At 41.3% G+C, this 20,314-nt stretch overlaps 1 protein-coding gene across 1 annotated transcript in view; it reads left to right on the forward strand.

Annotated features, from left to right (window-relative positions):
* The window catches only part of XKR4 (XK related 4), a gene marked incomplete at both ends in the record, with an annotated part of 314,354 nt that overhangs the window by 35,633 nt on the left and 258,407 nt on the right, over nt 1-20,314 (forward strand). The window lies entirely within an intron of this gene.

Consider the following 20,314-nt stretch of genomic DNA (forward strand, 5'->3'; position numbering starts at 1 on the left):
TGTAGTGAGGTGGATGGACCTAGAGTCTGTTGTACAGAGTGAAGTAAGTCAGGAACAGACTTCTTAACCTCTGCCTAGAGATCTTAAAATTTACCTTTAAGGTGATGACTTCAATTGTCCATTGTTATCCAGTCAGGTTATATTTTGAGCACCTACTCTGATGAAGGGATTCAGTTAAGTTAAAGAGAAATCTAAAAAATAGCAGGTTTTCTCAAGCCTTTTAAGGGATTTTTATGTAATTGGAGAAACAACATATAAAAATACCTGAAAAATCTGAAGAACTAATAATCCAAAGCTAAAAATGGTAAGAGGCACAGACACTTCACAGAAAGTTATAGAAGACTGAGGACTGCCTTGGAATGAAAGAATAAATTGGATAGAGTAGTAATAATATCTAGTGTAGAGGGGACACATAATAGTATTATTTGTATTAGGAAGTAATGGCTGTGTTTGCATGTTTAATATATAATCTCTCAGAGCTAAGGAAGGTCTAATACTGGGGCAAGGTCTTTAGGCGGAGGCTTTTGGTGGGAGAGTGGGTGACATAGATTACTATCCCAGGAGGAGGGAAGCTGGCTCATTAACTCTTAAAGGCCTGCCTTACTTTGTGTCCTAAAATAGATACAAAGCATTATTAGTTCCAAAGCAAGTCTCTGTTTATGGTTCCTCAGTCCAAAGGGTGCCTTTTTTTTTAAATTAAAAAAAAAATTCTTTTCTTAGGGTTGTCTCACCAATTATTCCTTTATTGACATTTAAGTCATTTGGACAGTTTACTAGCTGTTACTAAGTTAGTTAAAAAGACAGGATGGGTGAGCAGGAAATTGAATCCAATGGACGTAGCCGTTTGCAGGTATCAGAATTCATTCTGTTCTCGCCCTCCAATCATGGGGAACCAAGAGTGTGCTCTGGAGGACGATGAGGGAGAGAGGGGTCTGGGCAACGAGAAGAGATGAGCAAAGTTTTTAATGTTAACTCAGGAAAATATTCAGCCTTCTAGAAAAAAAGATGTAACAGATAAAAATGAAGTCTTCTTTCTCGGATGCTCTAGAAATATATTAAAGTTAGAATGACTGCTAAAGATAACCTAGATATTTCTAAAACGTGGTGTCTAAGAATTGATGCTAATAAGCTCCACAAAACAAAGGCCATGCGTCTAACGAAAGGTAAATGTCAGTTCGTGTTTTCTCTTATGAAATGAGGTTTACATTCAGCTCATCCGTTTGTTCAACAAATATTACTGAGAGTCTGCTAGGCAGGGCCCTGTGCTGAGGGAAGTGATAGGAAAGTAGGTAGGAATGCAGCGTTGAAGGAGGTGATTCTTTGTTAGTTTTGCTTATTTAAAATTTTTTTTAAGTAAGAGAGAATTGGGCTTCCCTGGTGGCACAGTGGTTGAGAGTCTTCCTGCCGATGCAGGGGACACGGGTTCGTGCCCCGGTCCGGGAAGATCCCACATGCCGCGGAGCGGCTGGGCCCGTGAGCCATGGCCGCTGAGCCTGCGCATCTGGAGCCTGTGCTCCGCAGCGGGAGAGGCCGCAACAGTGAGAGACCCGCGTACCGCAAAAAAAAAAAAAAAAAAAAAAAAGAAAAAAAAAAGAAAAGAAAAGAAGAGAGAATTGATACTGGCAGTGGAGGAGTCACGCCAGAAGATAAGATGAATGTACAGGAAAGAGAGGAAATAACTGTCGAAGCCAGTTTTGGAAGAGAGTGGACGGCAGAAAATCAAGAACGTGTATAATATTAAGCGTTCACAACTGATTAAGAGTGAGGCCGCGCTTCTGCCCGAAATTTTAAAATTCTGTACTTAATCTGTAAACAGTAGAGAGTGGAAGTGTCACTGGTGCCATGTGTATATTTTGCGTGTGTTGGGACAAGATTCTGGAAACTCAAATTCCAATCCCCACCCAGCTGTCTGAATTTAAACCGTTCCAGCTTCTCTGAAAAGAGGGTAGTAATGTTAATCCCATCTTTGTCCCAGGAGGGCCCGATGCATTGTTGAGAAACGACTTGTAGGAGGGAAAGTCAGAAGTGCTATTTAAGTAGCACTACTTTTAAGCCCTAGCTGAAATAGGGCTCTGCTGGAACAGGCTGCTCAGAGGAAAAGGTATTTGATGCCAATGCCATACTGTCAAAACGAAGAGCCCAATAACCTCCTGGTACAATTATCTTTGAGAAAGTACTGAACTAAAATGTGCAATTTCTCATTTGCAAAATGAAAGTAGTAACAGTTGCTTTCTTAAAAGATTTGGGTGAGCATTTCATGAGCGGATATATTTAAAGTGTACCTGGCGTAGAAGGAGTACTCAGGAATGGTTAGCTGTTATTTCTGTCATTCTCATCAATAAAAAATAATATTAAAACCTTTTTGCTTAATTGAATATGTACACCATTAAGCACATGCCCTTAATTTGCCAAATTATGCCTAACTAAGGGTAATATATTTATAAATCATTGATTCCTTTCCACTTAAATTAGCTAATGATTTTTAAGCTAGCAAAAATTGGGAAAGTCTTACTGCAAAATTTCACATCCTATACTGTTTAGTAAATTAGAAAAATATCACTTTTTAGACCATTTTATAAGGTGAACTCTTTCTTAACTATGAAAATTTTAAGTTATTCTGGGTTCGTACCATCTTAACAGAATATCTTTTTTTCTGTAATTATCTCAAAGTTAAGTTTAATCTGCAGACTCTAATATATAATTTTTAGTTTCAAATCCTGGAGTCTGTTTCAGCTCTTAGCAAGAGAACTGTGAAAATTTAGGAATGTGGTTATTGTGGAAGTCTGTGAAAAATTTTGCATTTGGGGCCATTGTTTTGATCACAGACTGTTATTAAGACTTCATGTTATCATGCCACGTGGCGCAGAGACACGTCTTCATTTCGCTTATTAAGAGATGTTCCTGTTGCTGAGGCCCCATGTCTCAGCACGTGAAGATCTCAGCTCAGTGAATGGCTCTGTCTCAAGGGTCGGGGCAACGGTGCCCACGTTCCCCTCCCGGCACCTCGACGCTGTCACTCTCAGTGTCCTTTCATCAAGTGCTCTGAGGACCACTGATGCTGCGGCACTGCTGCAGGTCCCTGGAAAATACGATGCTCTGGGGAGTTTCAATTTCTCTCTCTCTTTTTCCTTTCACACTGAAATGGACATAGGATTGTGTATGGGGGTGCGTGTGATGTACACACGGTGTACATCCGCCTGAGTGTGGCTGCCATGCTCCCTGGTCTGAGGGGTGCTGGTCCTGTGCCTGGTGCCCCCTTGTACAATGCTTGGGGGTGGGCGGGACCTCAGCTTACATGACAAAGGGTAGCCTGCCTGCAGATGGACAGAGTCATCTCCATCCAATGGAAAAATAAAGCTAAAATCATAAAGCCATCTTTGGGAGCTTTCAAATGAATTGCAGATGTTCATTTGTGCACTCTGTGCTGCAGTGAATATTTTGTTTTAATTCGGCAGTTTAGATCACCCTGCCCGGCCAGCAGCCCGGACGCTCACCCCTACTCCTCCGCCACCCCCCACCCCCGACTCCATCCACCTGCAGGGTTTTCCCTCCCCTCTCACTGTCCCTTGTCCTCCCCCTTGAACCACCTTCTCCCTAGTGTCGCTGCTTGGGCGTCACGTGAGGTCCCTGCCCACCAGGCTGAGGGAGTCTGATTTCTCCTCCTCTCCCTCAATCTCCACTGGAGCCCCAAATCCCATCTGCCTTAAGGAATGTTGGGTCACGCAAAGCAGAAACCTAGTGAAACCGAAGTAATCAAGGAGAGAGATGCCAGGGGAGGCTGGGGCATGCCCTGTGTGGGGACTTGGGCGGCCGGGGGACATTTCGCATTGTTCCCTCGTGGACTGACGTCTGGTCCACTCCCTCCGCATCCATCAGCCGTGGTCCTCAGAACAGCTTGCCATAGATTCCATTCCCTGAATCTCAGTTATAGGCTCCCGGAAAAGAAAGTGTGTTTGACGACGTGTGGTTTCGAGGGGATCAGCTTTCAGGGAGGCAGGGAGGGGGTCTCCCACCCATGGCACACTCGGTGGGAGCTGACCCTGCTCGGTGGGGGGAGGACGGGCAGAGCCAGCAGGGCTGAGAGAAGAGACATGCCAGCCAGCTGCAGCACCCTCTCTTAGCCCAAGGCTGCTCGAAGAGGCTCCCCGGCCCCTCCTCTCCATCTCCAAGGATGGCAAACTGGAGCCCGAGCCTGGCGGTCCTGAGCGGCAAAGGCTGGTCTCCTGTTTCCTTCCAACGCCCCCTCTGGCCTTGCCATCCCCCTGGTGACCTTTGGCTTCTAGGGACTGTTAGTCTTTCCATCCCACTTCCATTCTCCCAGCCCAGGGAACCCAGGGGTTGCTCTCCTGAGCACTTTGTCTTGTCCTGTCCATCTGCTGGTCTAATTAGAAAATTTCATCTCACTGAAACTGGCTTGCAGCCCGTTCCTTTCTTTCTCCACTTTTCTCAAAACTAGAAGAAGCCATCGTTCTCCTGGAGATGGGGAGGGTGTGCACAAGGCTGTCTTCGGGCTGCTGACTGATTGCCTTTTTCCCACCTCTTTGTCCTTATTAAGAGCCCTTCTGCTTCCCCTCAGCCCCTCCGTCTCTGGGTCCCACTTAGCCTTCCTGAAGTTGTCAGTGGTCCAGCCCATCCTCCCGGCTCCTTCGGAAGGGCAGGGCTCAGGGCCACACACAGGTCAGGAACTAGTTCAACATGAAAAGATTTCTATATTTTTTAATATTAACTAAAAGTTTTTTACTCAAGTATATTTTAAAATATTTTATTTCAAGTGTATCATAGATGGATTTTTTCTTTTTTTGCAACTTAGATTTGGAGAGTTGACCTCCAGAGATTTAAATACAGAGAAATGATAAAAAAAGTAGGACCTAGAAGTGTATTAATTCTTAGTATCCAATAAAGCTTTTTTTTTCTTTTAAAGTTCCCAAGTTTGGTAAGTCAGTCTACCAATCTTCTGAACTTTGAAGCTAGAAATTTTGGGTTTACATTTTCTGTTGTTGTTTCTTAGAAAGCATTTCTTGCATGACTGTATGAAATATTAACATACATGCACAGATATGCACAATGAAATCCAGCCCAATGAATACTCATCACATGAGCCCAGCCATGCAACCAGCACCCAGTGAAGAAGCAGAACCCAGCAGCGCCTTTCATGCCCCCTCTGGCCAATAATTCTTCCAGGGTGACCACTGGCATGACTTCTAACACTTGGGATTAGTTCTGACTGTCTTGTAACATCACAGAAATGGAATCATACAATATATATTCATTTTTGTCTGACTTCTTTCACTCAACATCAAACTGAGGAGATTCATCCTTCTTGTGTGTTGTTATGGTTCATTTTTTCTCATGACTGTGTAGTATTCCATCTTAAAAATGCCATTCAATTATTGCTGGATGTTTGGGAATTTACTTCCAATTTGGGGTATGATAGAAAGTGCTACTATGATCATTCTTATACAGTGCATACCTTTTGGTGAACATATGTGCACGTTTTTCTGGGACCTTGACTAGGAGTGGAATTGCTGAGTCATAAATTCCTTAAATGTTCAGTTTTAGTAGGCACTGCCCAGTAGTCTCCAGAGTCGTTTTACCTCTTAATGGTGATTCAGAGTGTAAAAAAAAAAGTTAACATTTGATAAAACTTTGATTTTTCTCAAAAGAGCTAATGGCTTTGTAATGTCAAAACTGCATTTTGTTCACTTCTGGAAAAGTAGGAACCATTATTCAAAGAAGGAAAGGGCACAGAAGAGACTAGAATTTTTCAGCCAAAAGAGACCTAGAGGTTGTCTAGGGCATTTCGAGATATGAAACATTCCCCCAGGTTGGGTGGGACCATGATTATGCTGTGGGGGGGGGGGGGGCAGGGCAGGATTTACGCTGAGTCCCTTATTTCTATGACCCGTGTTCTTTTCATTGTTATTCAATTCTACAGACAAGTTTGGCGTCCTTCTCTGGCCAGGTCAGTACAATAGGCAATGTGGGAATTTCTAGAAAAGAGAGAACAGGGCATTGTGGCGTAGGAGCTTAACCCTTAATGGAAAAGCAAATCCCTACAGTATTTTTGCCGGAATGATTTTTGACTCCTACCTGACTTTAAACTCTTAATAGCTAATCTGCCATTTATACCACATTGATCCTTTTCCTTTCCCTTTTGATGACTTTTCCTCTGACTCAGGTCCTCCTCCCACCAGGGCTGAATTATTGCAACAAGTTCTTGGCTGGTTTCCTCAACGGTATCTTCTGTCATCGCTACAATATCCCAGCATATTCCTGATAGGATTAGTCTTTACGACACAACAACACATTCATCTTGCTTCTCTTTTGGTCAATACTCTTCAACAGGAATTGCACACTTGTATACCTGTGGGACCAGGTAGTGCAAATGTGTGAAGAAGACCGAGTAATGAACTTTGCATATTAAGCATCTAGTAATACTCTTTAAGTCCACAGAGAATTGTGGTTTGTTCAATTTTCCTTGAAATCCAGGGACCTCTTGGTCTAGGTTTCATTTCCCCGACTTGATAAAGACTGAGTCAAAACCCAAAATTCACTTCCCTTTTAACCGCACAAGACAAAAACCAACGGCAACAGCACCAGCCCAGCTAGAAACAGGGGTGGGACTCAGGAAATCCCCACGCGAAGACCGCTGCCTGCACCGTTCAGCTCTAGGCAATTGTTGACATGATGGAGTCTGACGTAGTGTTTTTACATCTTCCAATTTTTCAAAAGGATTGGGAAAGCCAGATTTTTCTATGACATCTCCTTATATTTAGATTTTAGCATCTAATTCTTGTTTTTTGGGGAAAAACTTGTATGTCAAAAACAAACAAAAACAACAGAAAAGAAGAGGTTCTCTATGTGAGATGTGGTCCCCAAGCTGCCTGTTTGAGTTCAGCCCTGTATCACGTACATTAAATGCATGTACGTCATCCATCATCCCAGCTCCTGACCCTCAGGAGCTAGGCCACCCTCACTGTTATCATGATTTTCTGTTCTCCCCTGTACATGTTTAGCTTCAGTTAGATCAGCCCCTCCCCTGTCTTCTTCACAGAACAGGTCCACTCGTACCTGCGGCCGTTTTTGAAATTAATCCCCTCACGCTCTCTACCCCCAGCCATCCCACTTCCTTCTTTCCTTTAAAGTTCACTGGCATCCCATTTCGTCCATGAAGCCACTCTTAATACTTCAGGAGAGATACACTGATTCCTCATTTTTCCAACAGACTATATTTAAAGTCACTGGCACCAAAATTACCGTAAAAGTTTTAGAATTTAATTTTCTAACAGGATTATCCACTCTTGTGTTTTAGATCCATTCGGTAGTGTCCCTCGCCACAGCAATATTGGGCACAATTTGGGGCCTGTAGAGAGTGTTTCATTGGCTGGTAGATTACATAAAGTGTGAGGTGGCATCTACAGCCCTTTAAAACGATCATGATATTTTAGCACCTGTTCAGTTCGTTGCAGTACGTACATATTGATGCTTTGACTTAAAATGTTTTGTTTGCTATTGAAGAACCTGGAACACATTTCGTCTGGATTTTGAAATAAACACTTTTAATTATGTGCGTGCTCATGAAGGTATATTTCCTTTGTGAAGTCCTTAAGAACAGGGCCATTATTTATATCCTTCCCTCACATAAACCTTGTCAGCAGTAGATGCAGAATGAGTGCAAGTTGGCTGGTTGGTCCACTCCAATAATCTCATGGAGTCATTTGAATAGTTTCATTATTGGAAGCAGATCTATTTGTGAAACAAAGGATTGCTTATTTAGATTTGGGGAAAAAAGGTTTTAAGCTCAGTTGGTAATGTAGATATTATCTTGAGTTTAGTTTTATCAGTTGGGTAAGCTGTGAAATAAAGCGGGTGCTTTGGGAATGTGAACAACAGAAGGACGTTGTGACCTGAGTCACCACAAGCATGAAACGTGATCTAAGGCGACACTGTTTTTGTTCTACCTCTTATGTTCTGCAAAGTGACTTGACCCCTAGTGTTCTAGGAGTCTGGGATATGCATTCCGCACCTACTCCGAACACAGGATTGAAATTCCCCAGGAAATGCCAGACTTTCCCTGGGAGGCCTCCTAAACCGCCGCTGTAACTTAGCAGACTACTGACAGGACAGCCTGGAGTCGGGGATGAGAATGAAGGAGACTTTCTGAAACAGTGTGAAGAGTGTGTAATAATTTCAAGGAGGTGCAGGTTAGTTTCTAACATGACAAATAACATTTGATTACAAAGTACCGTATTTTCTAGAGTAGCACTTTCCGTTGCAGAGCTCCCTCCAGCGTTGGAAATGTTCTGGGTCTGTGCTGTCCCACCTGTGGCTTTTGAGCACTTGAGAGGTGGCAAAGGTGGCAGTTGTGACGGAAGAACCGAGTTTTTAATTTCGATTAACTTGTGTGAGTAGCCGCTAGCGGCTACCAGGTTGGACAGCCCAATTCTGGAGGAAAATAGATCTTTTTCATATCTTTAAAACAGGTTAAAATAGTTTTTCTCTTTGGTCTGGGTCAAGAACCTCAGATATCTTCAGTGATGGTCTTTGCCTTTTAACTTCTCAAGGAGGAAGATTTTAGAGAGAGATAGGATGTGGGCGGTGTGAACGAGAGTCGAGATTGATGCTGAGCAGGGAAGAATGCCAACACTTGCGGTGTCCCTCTCAGCCGGTGCCCTCTGGGTGAGGAGTCCTCCCAGGCTGGACCTCCTTCCACAACAGCAGATGCTGCAATTTAGAGATAATCATCACATAGAAGGAGAAGCCCTGTTACATCCAATACAATGAAAATTGTATTGAAAATAACCCCGAGCACTTTATTACAGTCAAGGGCAATATGATTTGATAGGTCCCAGCATTAAACATATTCACGCTTGTCATTAAGGTAGGTTCTAAGCCAAACATCTATTTTTCAGCGTACGTGTCCCAGTAAATGTGACGAGAAGGTACCTAAGAAAATCAATTCACCTCTGCTTCACTTTATAACATACAGCTTCAATTAGTATCTGTTTTCATTAGAAGAGACTAAAGCTTTACATGAAATAAAATCTGTGATCGTAAAATAACCAAACAAAGCAGCCCATCCAATAGTAAAATAGCGTAAGTAAGAGACTGGAGAAGTTGGCTAGACCAGCTTCCAGCATGAGCTGAGAACATTGAAAGGGAGGCATCACTCTTCAATTTTTAAAGACCTGTAGGGAAGAGATCTAATAACCTCTTTTGTCTTTTAATTACGAGGAACATCCTATTTTATGCTGAACCTCATGATTCAGATCTAATTTTCGTGCTTTACAGATTCTCTAGACTTTTAAATGACTAACTTACTTATTCCCAGTACATCAAGAGCAGAACGTGTGGCTTAGTCAAGTTTTGGAGGCTATGATGCAGGATAGAGGGGCTTTGCCTATTGCTGTGAAACTTCTGTTTGGAAGAAGCAGGAGTCTGGTGACTGCTGGTCCCTTTTTCATTCTTCTCAACCTGTGCCCTTGGCTTGAACTGTAGTGTTTCTTAGAGCACTGACAGCCAGCCTTTGGAAGCATCTCTGTGAACATGTGATGGCAGGTCGACAGATGATCAGTGATGGGCAAGAAGTAAAACCGTAAGTCCTTCAGGCTTTAGCACTTTGTGCCTATCTTGTATATTTTATAACCCCCGGCATAAACATGAAGTTGTGCCCAAAGGGGGAAATGTAACCAAATGAATGACATAAATCAGGAAAACTGAAGCCACTACATCTGTGAGCCAAGACTTTTGACCTTTGTGGAGTCATGGCTGCGTTTGACTCTGGAGGACGGGGCTGTGGGAGGGAAGGGACAGAGGCTGGGACTTCTGGTGGCCTTGGTCTCTCATTCCTCATTTCTCTCACCTACTGAAAAAGGGGGCTGGGGAGCGGTACGTTACAGGCACACTGGTCCATGTAACAGCATTAATGCACAAACACTGAATGTTCAAGTGTTTTTGTAAGTACGAGAGCTCTGATGTATGAATTTTAAGAGGTTTGGATTTAAGAAGGACACATTTCACAGAAGCGTATCGCTTCTTTTTCTTAAGAATTACCGTAGCTTAGCTTAACCAGGAACTGACGATCTCTGTCTCCTTGGTGAGAAGCGTGTCTCATGTCCAGACCTGGAATGGGATGTGAAGCTTTCTCTTTTAAGTCATTGTTAAATCATCAGGTCAAATGATGTAAAATACACGACAGCGTGAAATTCGTAAATTCTGTCTTCTCCCACCCTCCACCCTGCCCCAACAAACCATGCTGAATTGTATCCAATTTAATTATCTAGAGGATTATAATTTATAATTTGTCTTTGAAATAATTACATTTTTTTTCTTTATTTCCTTTCACAATAAAAACCCAAACCTAGACCCATGAAGAGGTCAATTAACATAAGGGGAAATTTAAATTACGTGCAGCTACATTAAAGTTGGTAATTTATTTCTCGGGGTTATACACTTCCTTCTCTCTGACCCAGACAGAGTCCTTAGCAGTGAATGAGCTTTCCTTCTCAGTGATTTTCTTTCCTATTTTTCACACTTAAATTCTTGAGAATGAAGGTAATGTCAAAGACACAAGTATACAAATAAAACAAATTCTCCCATGGCTTAATTAGATGACACTCAAAAAACACCGGTCAGGAAATGCATTAACTTTTTGTTGATTTCTAAGACAAAGTCCTGTTTGGTTTTTGCCTGGGAACAAGTTCATAATTAATTATTTGGATAACGGGCAGTGTCCCTTCTCTTGGACCGCAGGCAGGCCATTTGCTGGCTGTATCTATAGCATCCAAGTTTCTGGGATTCATACCGTGCTTGGCCCATCTGAATATTCTAATTGTTCACCGAATCATCTCACTGAATTGTCCTTTTCACTGACTTCAGTCAGCTAGTTCTCTTTTTCAACTGAACTCCTTTGTTTAAGTGCCAGTGAGGGAGGAAATTGTAATAGTGTCCTAAAAAGCTGCCCTAAGTGTTATGAAGTAGGAGAAAACGCAGGGACACAAGAGTCCAGGACAGGATCATAGAGGCGCTGCATTTGAAAAGCTTAACACACACACAAGAAGGAGAAAAGAGAGAGGAAGAGAAGAAGTGGGTCTGGATGTGGTGGTGGGGAGCCTTTGGAAGGGAGAAAAAGTTTAAATTTAGACATTACGTAATGTTCCTCAGGGTTTCTCGGCAACATGGGGATGGGTTTTGATAACTAACAAGATGATCATTCTCATCTCGGTCATCAGCTGAAAAGAGCATTTCAGAGGCTGCCACAGGCTCTGCCCTTTGGAGTATTTATAGCTTAGGGCCATCGCGGCGCAGCAGCCAGCAGACTGGAATTAGGAAGGAACTAGCTGTTGTATTTGAGCCTAGTTCTTTGCAACCTACTGCAGAAGCTGTGCTGGCTCATGGGGGCAATTCACAGGCACCTGGCACAGGCGTAGCAGCACGCTGTGCTGGGTCTAGGGAGGCTTGCCTTCCAAAACCCATGCTGGTTACTTACTGGCAGTAATTACATACAAGGGGAAACCATACTGATCTGCTCTTTATCTTGGAAATGACCCTTCCAACCGTGCACATGGTGCACCAGGATGACCCTGCACTGTGAACCTGGAGATTTAGACCTAGCACTGGCCATTCCACTTCTAGCCATATATTCCCGGACCGTCATCATAAAGCCTTTGTTTTTTCATCTGGAAAACGAGGACCCGATGTGACCTCCATTATGCTGCACAGCTCTATGATGATCTGAACACCCTTTCATGGGTTACTTGCTAATTGTCATTGGTTTTTATAACTGAGTCTTAAAATTAATCAGAGCAATAGTTTCATCCTCAAGCACTTTTCACAACTGTACTCAAACACTTTGGGTGGCTGTAACTGCAAAGCCGCATTTTTCTGCCATTTCTTTCTCTTCTTGTTTTGGTTCAGTTTATATGCAAATCTGTGCTAATAAGTTAAACACAGCAGATTTATTGCAGAGTGATGCCGGTATGTTTTAGTATACTGTACGAGTTGCTGAAGAAGGAAGTGGGAGGGAGACAGTTGTTAATAGAGGGTTAGATTTAGCTATTCCAGACTGCATAGATAAAATATAACTTTAGCATCCAACAATGATGGAATGCTCTTTGTGAAGATACCAGTCATACTTAGCAAGTCATGCGTGATCCTTTATAACTCCCCCATTCCTCAACTCAACCCGCCCTACCCCTACCTGCGCCCCCATACTGTACCCCACTCGACCGTCACTGTTCCATCAGCAGACGCCGTGTCTTCACTCGTTGAGGCTCAGCCCTCTGTGCTCCACACGCGTCTGTTCTCTCCTTCTTCCCTTTTCCTGCACAGCAAACACCTCCTCATCTTGAAAAATCCCAGTTGCCAGACAATTCAATGTTTTTTCTTCTGGACTTGCACAGCTCAGTGTAAGTACCTCTCATATAAGGTTTATCACATGTCACAACTGCTTGTGTTTTTTTAATACTCCAACAAACTGTGAGGTCCACGGGAAGAGGATGGTGTCTTTTTCAGAGAGATCGCCCCAATGTCTGGTGCACGGTAGGTGCCAAAGAGCATTGTCTGAAAGAATGAAGGAGCAGACGGATGAAGGGAGAATGAATGCATGTGTCTAAGTTCGTGTCAGTAAGTGAGATAGTTAATATTCCCCTCCCCATTCCATTTCAGCTCTCTAAGGAACAAGTACTTTGCCAAGGTATAATTGGTTGAAAATAATAGTGTTTGACTTAGTAATTACTAGACTTGCATTCAGTATTTAAAGGAACTTTAATGATAGTAATGCAGTGCTTTTTGTCTGTGTGAGGCTGTCTTTTCTTTCCTTATCATCTCTCAAGCTCTGGTAATACACACTCAAGTACAAGTCCAATCAGATGGCCCGTCCATAACCTATTTCGCCCAGCAGCATATTCCTATTTGATGACTGAGAATAGCACTATCTTATATATCTAGAATTTATACCTGAATTTCTGGTTTGCAAAGTAAAATTCACAAGTATATGGAAAAGACAGTGTCTGACCTTAACAAATTACGTGGTGCAATACCAGATCTGACAGTAAAAGCAGCTGAGACTGACGGGAAAACGGCAGAACGTGAGGGGAATTTCTATCATCCGCTTCATCTGAAGCAAAAGACCTGCTGCCAATCACACTGCAAACTCATGTCCCTCTTTGCCTTCTACATGACAGGACCATACAGTGATCAGTGAGGAAGCCCCACAAGATCGCAGGCATCGCAGGCATTACGTTGTCTTTCTGAGCACAGATACCTAGCTGTGCGGCAAAAAATAAGTAATTATTGTTTTCGAGTGCACTTGCAAACCATTTAGATACTGATTTTCATAAGTATAAAATGAGTACGTGTTTCTTATAAAAATTGAGAGAGGCATAAAAAAAGGACAGTTTAGATCACTCCATGCCCCCCACTCACTATCAATATTTTTGTGTATTTTTGTTGACCTGCAAAGACAGATTTGATCCATAGGCAGAATCATAGATAGAACTGGAATCGTATCCTGTTTTTCCCTAACATTTCGTGATGAGCATTTTCGCATATCATTAAATGGTTCTCAAAAACATGATTTTAGTGCCTTATTAATCTTCGATGAGTGAATATATCATAGTTTATTTAACCATTTCCCTCATGTTTTTATGATTTTTACTGTCAAAATAGAATGAGGAATCTTGTGAGTAATTTTTTGTGTGTGCATCGTTCTTCCTTTAAATTCCCAGAAGTATAATTCCTGGGTCAAAATGTGAAGGTTTGTCAGCCTGCTGGTAGGATGGTAACTTGTGCGTCTTACATCCCACATCTTCTTATAGCAGCAAAGTCTACTTATATGAAAATAATCCCCAGTCTTACAATAGAAAAAAGTAGTTTTGAATTAACCTTAGCTAGAAAACTTGCCTGGTAAAGGGAATGTTAACAGAATAAGGTGCTTTCAACACGAGCTATATTTATGAAAGAGGACACTAGATGTCAGATTTACCAGAGGTTAATGAGATAGTAGCTTTGATAGTTCAAACTCTGTTTAAAGCTAGCTGATAGATATTGTGTAATTTTAGAGGACTCTCCAGAGAGTTTTAAGGCCCGATTTGAAATCCAATAAGATGGTCATTATATACCATTTATCTTTCCTTTACAGAAAAATGACAGGTTTTATACAGAACCTGTATTGAGGCAAAAATTAAGAAAATATTACATAGGCTGTGAAGATTCTCTTTGGTCTTCAAGTAATGGTAAATGAATGGTCAGCCATTTAGGTTTCTAAGCTCTTAATACTTATAAAATGTGGAGCCCTTTTTAATTGATCCTTTCCAATTTTCATGTCAGTTAAATTATACACTAAATCTGGCAATGGTAGTCATCCAAAGAAAACGTGAAAAAAGTTATTAATGCTGAGGACTAGATTAGATTAGAAATTAGATTAGATTAGAAACTAGATTAGAAACATCCGGATCATTGATTACAAAATGAAAGGGAAAGTCAACGGATTATTTTGCTGTGCATTCAGTCCTCAGTCAGATCCAGATGAGATGTGATACTTATCAGAGAACTGGATAGATCACATGACGTTTTGGACTAGACACTGAGGTCTAATTCTGGCTCATCTCTTAACTAGACTTGACCCCTGGTAAGTGAGCCTCAATTAATCACCTCTGAAGAGTGAGAATTGAATAATGTAGCTGCAGGGTCTAACTTGCAATGTGGTTCCTGTTCTTTGTAAGTATGAACCCAAGGATCTGGGATGGACAAGGGGAAGAACTGGAGGCGATCGCTTCTGTTCCTGGGGATGCGTTTGGAGCATTAATTTTCTGGCGCTCCCTTGGGAGAGTCTAGGCTTGTGCTGGGTTGAGTTTCGTGCACTTCCTTGGTTTAGAATGATCATGACTTGAGGTCCACACTAGAGTTGACTTTAATTGCCTTAATTGCCATATACATTTTGCATCAAATTGGCCTTTCAAGGGTCTTCCGAGTTTTCAATGGGATATCTGTGTTTACTCAGCTTACACACAATTCTTGGTCCAAGTACAGTACAGAAAAACTTTTACTGGAACACACCTTAAAAATGTGACATTTTCAGTGCTTTCACCTTCTAGTTTTTCCCCCAAGAGAAGATATAAGGGACAAAGAGCCAGTTATTTCTTAAAGTTCTGGACTCCTAGTGGGAGAAAATATTCAAAGACTATTCTATGACCCGTGGGCCTTCAAAGACCATATACACCAACACTCGGCCTTCCAGGGAGAAGACCAGGAGGAAATTAGCACCGCTGTTGCTAGGAGAAGAACAGCCTTCATAGATGTGTATCTACTTCAATGATAAAAATAAAACACATGAGATGTGGGTCAGTTGAATCACTTGTTTCTTCATACTTTACTGCACACGGTGAACCCTGAGAACATTCCGTGAGTTCCAGTACAAAGACAACACGCTCAGATTAATAACAATTTCCTCCTCTTTGAAAGACTTGTTTTGATGTCAAATCTTAACAAACTTTCAGTGCCCAGTTCTGTTACCCTTCTGATCATGGAAACGGAGATCAAGTCCTTGGTGCAGGCAGATCAAATATTTCCTCTACACTGATAGGTACACTGCTGTCTTGAGTCTATTCAAATCCACTTGGAAAAAGGAAAGCCAGGCTTGTTAATCCACGAAGGTATTAGACATACAGGTAATTCAAAGGTACTGGGGAACTGACGAAGTATGTTGGCTTAGTGTATACCTTTGATGAGAGTATATTCCCAGGAAGGGTAAATACATTGATAAACTCATTGTCTTTCATCTTCCAACACAGTTTCTATTGACATTTCTTACAGCTCCAGGCATAGATTAGAGAGTATATGGCCCATTGATTGCATTCAGAGCTCATAATGACAGGAAAGAAGATTGAATTCCTCTCCCTATGTACACAGGGAAGATTGTAGCATTTCCGTCTGGCCTTCACTTTTGAATTTGCCAATCTATTTTCAGATTCTGTTTACTAATTCAGTAGTTATGTTTCAAGAGATGTTTTTAATATCATTCTTAAAAGATTTTAATAATATAATTTAAATATGGCAATTCAAGTCATTGTTTTTGAGTCTCTACGCGAATGAAATTTTGAGAAAGTTGTATGAAAAAGGTTTATATCATTCTTGTGTTCTGATGTTTTCTAGGTACAATCTCTTTTGTTATGTATTGCCACTTTAAAACCTAGCGAAAGTCGATATTTCTAAATATTTGGGAGAATATTTTCTACTTTAATTTTTCTTTTTTCTTTTTGGCCGTGCCGCGCGGCTTGCGGGATCTTAGTTCCCCGACCAGAAATTGAACCCGCGCCCTCGGCAGTGAAAGTGCGGAGTCCTAACCACTGGACTGCCAGGGAATTTCCAAACTTTTTCTATTTTATAAAGTTAAAGATTCCCGCGAAAAATGTCCTTAATGTCAGTGACATCAGATCTTAGATTCCACCAAGCCACGTACAGTGGTGGATAGGAAATGATTAATCAGCTTCCTTTGGTTTGCCTCAGACCTCACAGCATCCTCTCCAGATTCATGGTACCGGGAAAAATCTTCTGAAAAGCTTCTACTGGAGATATACTGGGGCCAAAGGCCTATTCATCAGGACACTGAACTTTAATAGAGATAAGAAATGATTCCCATCATTAGGTTATTAGCAGCTGCAAATAACCTAAACTCACTTAAAATGCTTTAGTTATAATTAAAGCAGCTTATTTATTGAGGAAGAAAATAGGTTAATTAAATGGAGATTTGGGGGTACGTATTGACTGGAAAGGATCACTATTAAATTTATATTCACACAGTCAGAAAATGTTGCTGGTGCCCAGCCGGAGGACTAAGAAAAAGACGGTTGTTAGAACGTGGCCAAGGAAACACATGGGTGTCCTGGGCAGTTCAGGGAGCTCCCTCTTCTACCCCAGTGGACAGATGACTTTTCTCCCTCACCCTCTCTGTAGACCGAAAGTTGCTTCTCTAGAGAAGTCAATCCAGAGAGCTTCAAGTCCAGGGAAAGGTAGGGTGGGGATGTAAGAGTGAAAAAGATGGACCGTAAGGCAGCTTGTGATCCCGTGAGATCCTGGACCCCCTCCGTCTGCTCCCAGAGAACCCACAACTAACGGTATACTCCTGTGCATTCTCAGAAGAAGGTGAACCACCCCAGAGAAAACAAAATCACATACTCTTAATGTGAACAGAGAACGAAAATCACCAGGTATTAGAACATTCCCATTGTGAAAAACTGAAACCAAAATATTTTTTAAATGAAAAAGTCCTTTTTTTTTTCACTTTTACTGAGATATAATTAACAAACAGCACTGTCTACGTTTAAGGGGTACAGCATAATGACTTGACACACATATACTGCAAAATGATTACCCCAAGAGGTTTGGTTAACACTCAGCACCTCATATAGTTATAAAAACATGCTTTTTCCTTGTGAGAACTTTCACTATTTGCTCTCTTAGCAAGTATCAAATATACCACACTGCAATATTAACTATAGTCATCATGTTTATATTACATCCCCAATACTTATTTTATAACTGTGAGTGTATACCTTTTTAACCACCTTCATCCAATTCCCCCAATCTCATCCCCTGCCTCAGGTAACCACAAACCTGATCTCCTTTTCCATGAGTTTGGTTTTATTTATTTATTTTTAGCTTCCACATATAAGTGAGATTATTTCTCTGTTTGACTTATTTCACTTAGCACCGTCCCCTCAGGATCCATCCATGTTGTCACAAATGTCAGGGTTTCCTTCTTTTCTTATGGCTGAATAATATTTCATTGTAGATATGTACCACGTCTTCTTTATCCATTCATCTATCCGTGAACACTTAGGTTGCTTCCATGTCTTAGCAATTGTAAATAATACTGCTATGGGTGTAGCTATCTTTTCAAGTTAGTGTTTTTCTTTTCTTTGGATAAATACCCAGAAGTGGAATTGCTGGATCATATGATAGTTGTATCTTTAATTTTTTGAGGAACCTCCATACCGTTTTCTATAGTGGTTATACCAATTTACGTTCCCACCAACAGTGAACAAGCGTTCCTTTTTCTCCACGTCTTCACGAGCATTTGTTTAAAAAAGTTCCTAGAGGCAGCATAGTACAGGAGCAGAAGAAAAATTTCAAAATAACAATATTTTTTAAAACAATATCGCATATATTATAAAATAAGAGTATATTGTAATAAGAGGACCATCAGAAAACAAATAGAAATTGAAAATAAAGTAGACGTGTAAAGAAATTGTTGAGAGTTTGGAAGGAGTCAGTTGTATAAAGGAAAGACATTAAGAGAAAAAAGATAAGAATCTTAGAAGATTGATCCCAAAAGTTGAATGTAACTAATAGAAGTTCCAGAAAACAGAACAGATAAAAACACAAGGGAAGATGTTATTCAAGAAATAACACATTAAATTTCAAGGAATATAAGGTCCTAACTTAAAAGAGACCTTCAAACACCCAGTCTGATTAAAAAAGAAAGCACACACACATACCCATGCTAACCACTGTGTAACATCAGAATAACAGGGAGAAAGTGTAAATCTTAAAGATGAGACCATCCACAGGGAATAACGATCAGTGCTCATATCAATCCTGAATAACAGGAAGCAGCGGAGATAGGGGAACATGATTTTCCATATAAAATTACACATTCAGCCATTTGTCCATCCAGTGTAATAATAAAGACATTTTCAGACGTGCAAGGACTCACACACACACACACAAATTACCTCTCAAACAAGCCATCTTAAGAAGCTACTAGAAGATGTGATTCAGCCAAAGGAAGAATTACCCCAGAGTGAGTAAGACATGAGATACAATGCAGGCAACTGGGCTTTGGACGTAGGGGAGCGACCTTTAGGACCAGCCAGTTTTGACCGGAGCTGAGATGTGTGAGAGGAACTCCATGGGGAAGCACAAGGGGGTAGACAGTTTGCTACTGTTTCCGTACATTTGGAAAACTATCTTGCTAGAGTTTTGGCAAATGTGTTGTAACGCCTGGGAAGAAATGAGTGATAGATACATAAAAAGACAAACGAAAAAGAAGGAGACAATTCTAAATTAAAATAAGTGTATAAATATGAGTGAGTATGGACATGTCACCAAGTGTCTTGAATAGGAGACGTTGCTTACGCTGTCACAGTATGAGATGGGAAAGGAAGGAAGAAGTGAGGTGGGATGTAAGAGTTAAACCTTTCCCTTAATTAATTCTGTAATCATGTCTAAAATTTATAAGGTGACAACGGGAAGCAAAGAGATTGGAGATAAATGCTTGAAGAAATGCCTTAAAAGGGTTGAAAATACTTGTCTCTGGGGTGTGGGATTGGGCATCCTAGCTAAGAAAGAAAGGAGCATGGGTTCCCAATGTAAATCTCTTAATACTATTTGATTTTTAAAAATGATATAGGTTTAAAGTTTAACAAAAGTTTAAAAATCCTTAAAGAAATGAAGAGACAGGAAAAGAGACATGCAGCATAAGCGTTCAGGGGGTCCAAAATCTTGTTACATCCCCTCTAGGCTGTGATGTCTGTTACCCATCCGTGGGAAGGCCCACATTGTGGCACACAGGGCTACGCTAGCAGTGTGTCCACAAACTTTCAGGGTAAACCAGTCTCTAAGGAGATTGCTAGCCATGGAGATGAAATGAATATCCAAAATTCCAGTCTTCTAAATTGATGCTCATGAGTATATATAATCATTTTTCATCGTGTTTTAAGGTGCATGTGGTTCCTGCAGAAAATTCTTTGTTCTGTCCTTGCAACTCAAAAACCTACTGCGTGGAGGACTGAAAAATTAAATCATCCCTCTACCATTTAGCTAAGTGACCTGTTGCCTTGTGCACTGCCCTTCAAAAGATTTTAGGTTTTTTTACTGGCCATACCTGACCTTTCAGCATGTCAGAATATGGCGCAAGTTCCATTTCCTAAGTTCTTTCCCCACATTTGGTCTTTTCCCCACTTGTCTTTCCTAGCAAGCCTTCAGATACATGTCACTTATGTCTGGATTCTGCCAGGGAATTTGCAGGAAAATAAAGACAAGTGGAATTAAGGCAACTTCATCCACCAAGGACAGCTCAGTTCTTACTCTCAGCCGTCTCGTTCCATTTGATGCTGTACTGGTTCCTCTTTATTGATAATATCCAGATGTACGCTGACTTCTCAGGATCCTGAGTTACCTTTCCTACTACGTGTACCCTGAGGGACCTTTCCCACTACAGCTTCTGGTTCCTATCTGGTCAGATTGGTGGTATTCCTACCACACTTACGTTGACGTTCCATCATGGGTCACCCATCCCAACCCTACTCTGGAT

Source organism: Leucopleurus acutus, assembly GCF_964270905.1.
Source record: "Leucopleurus acutus genome assembly, chromosome: 17".
In the NCBI taxonomy this organism is placed as follows: domain Eukaryota; kingdom Metazoa; phylum Chordata; class Mammalia; order Artiodactyla; family Delphinidae; genus Leucopleurus; species Leucopleurus acutus.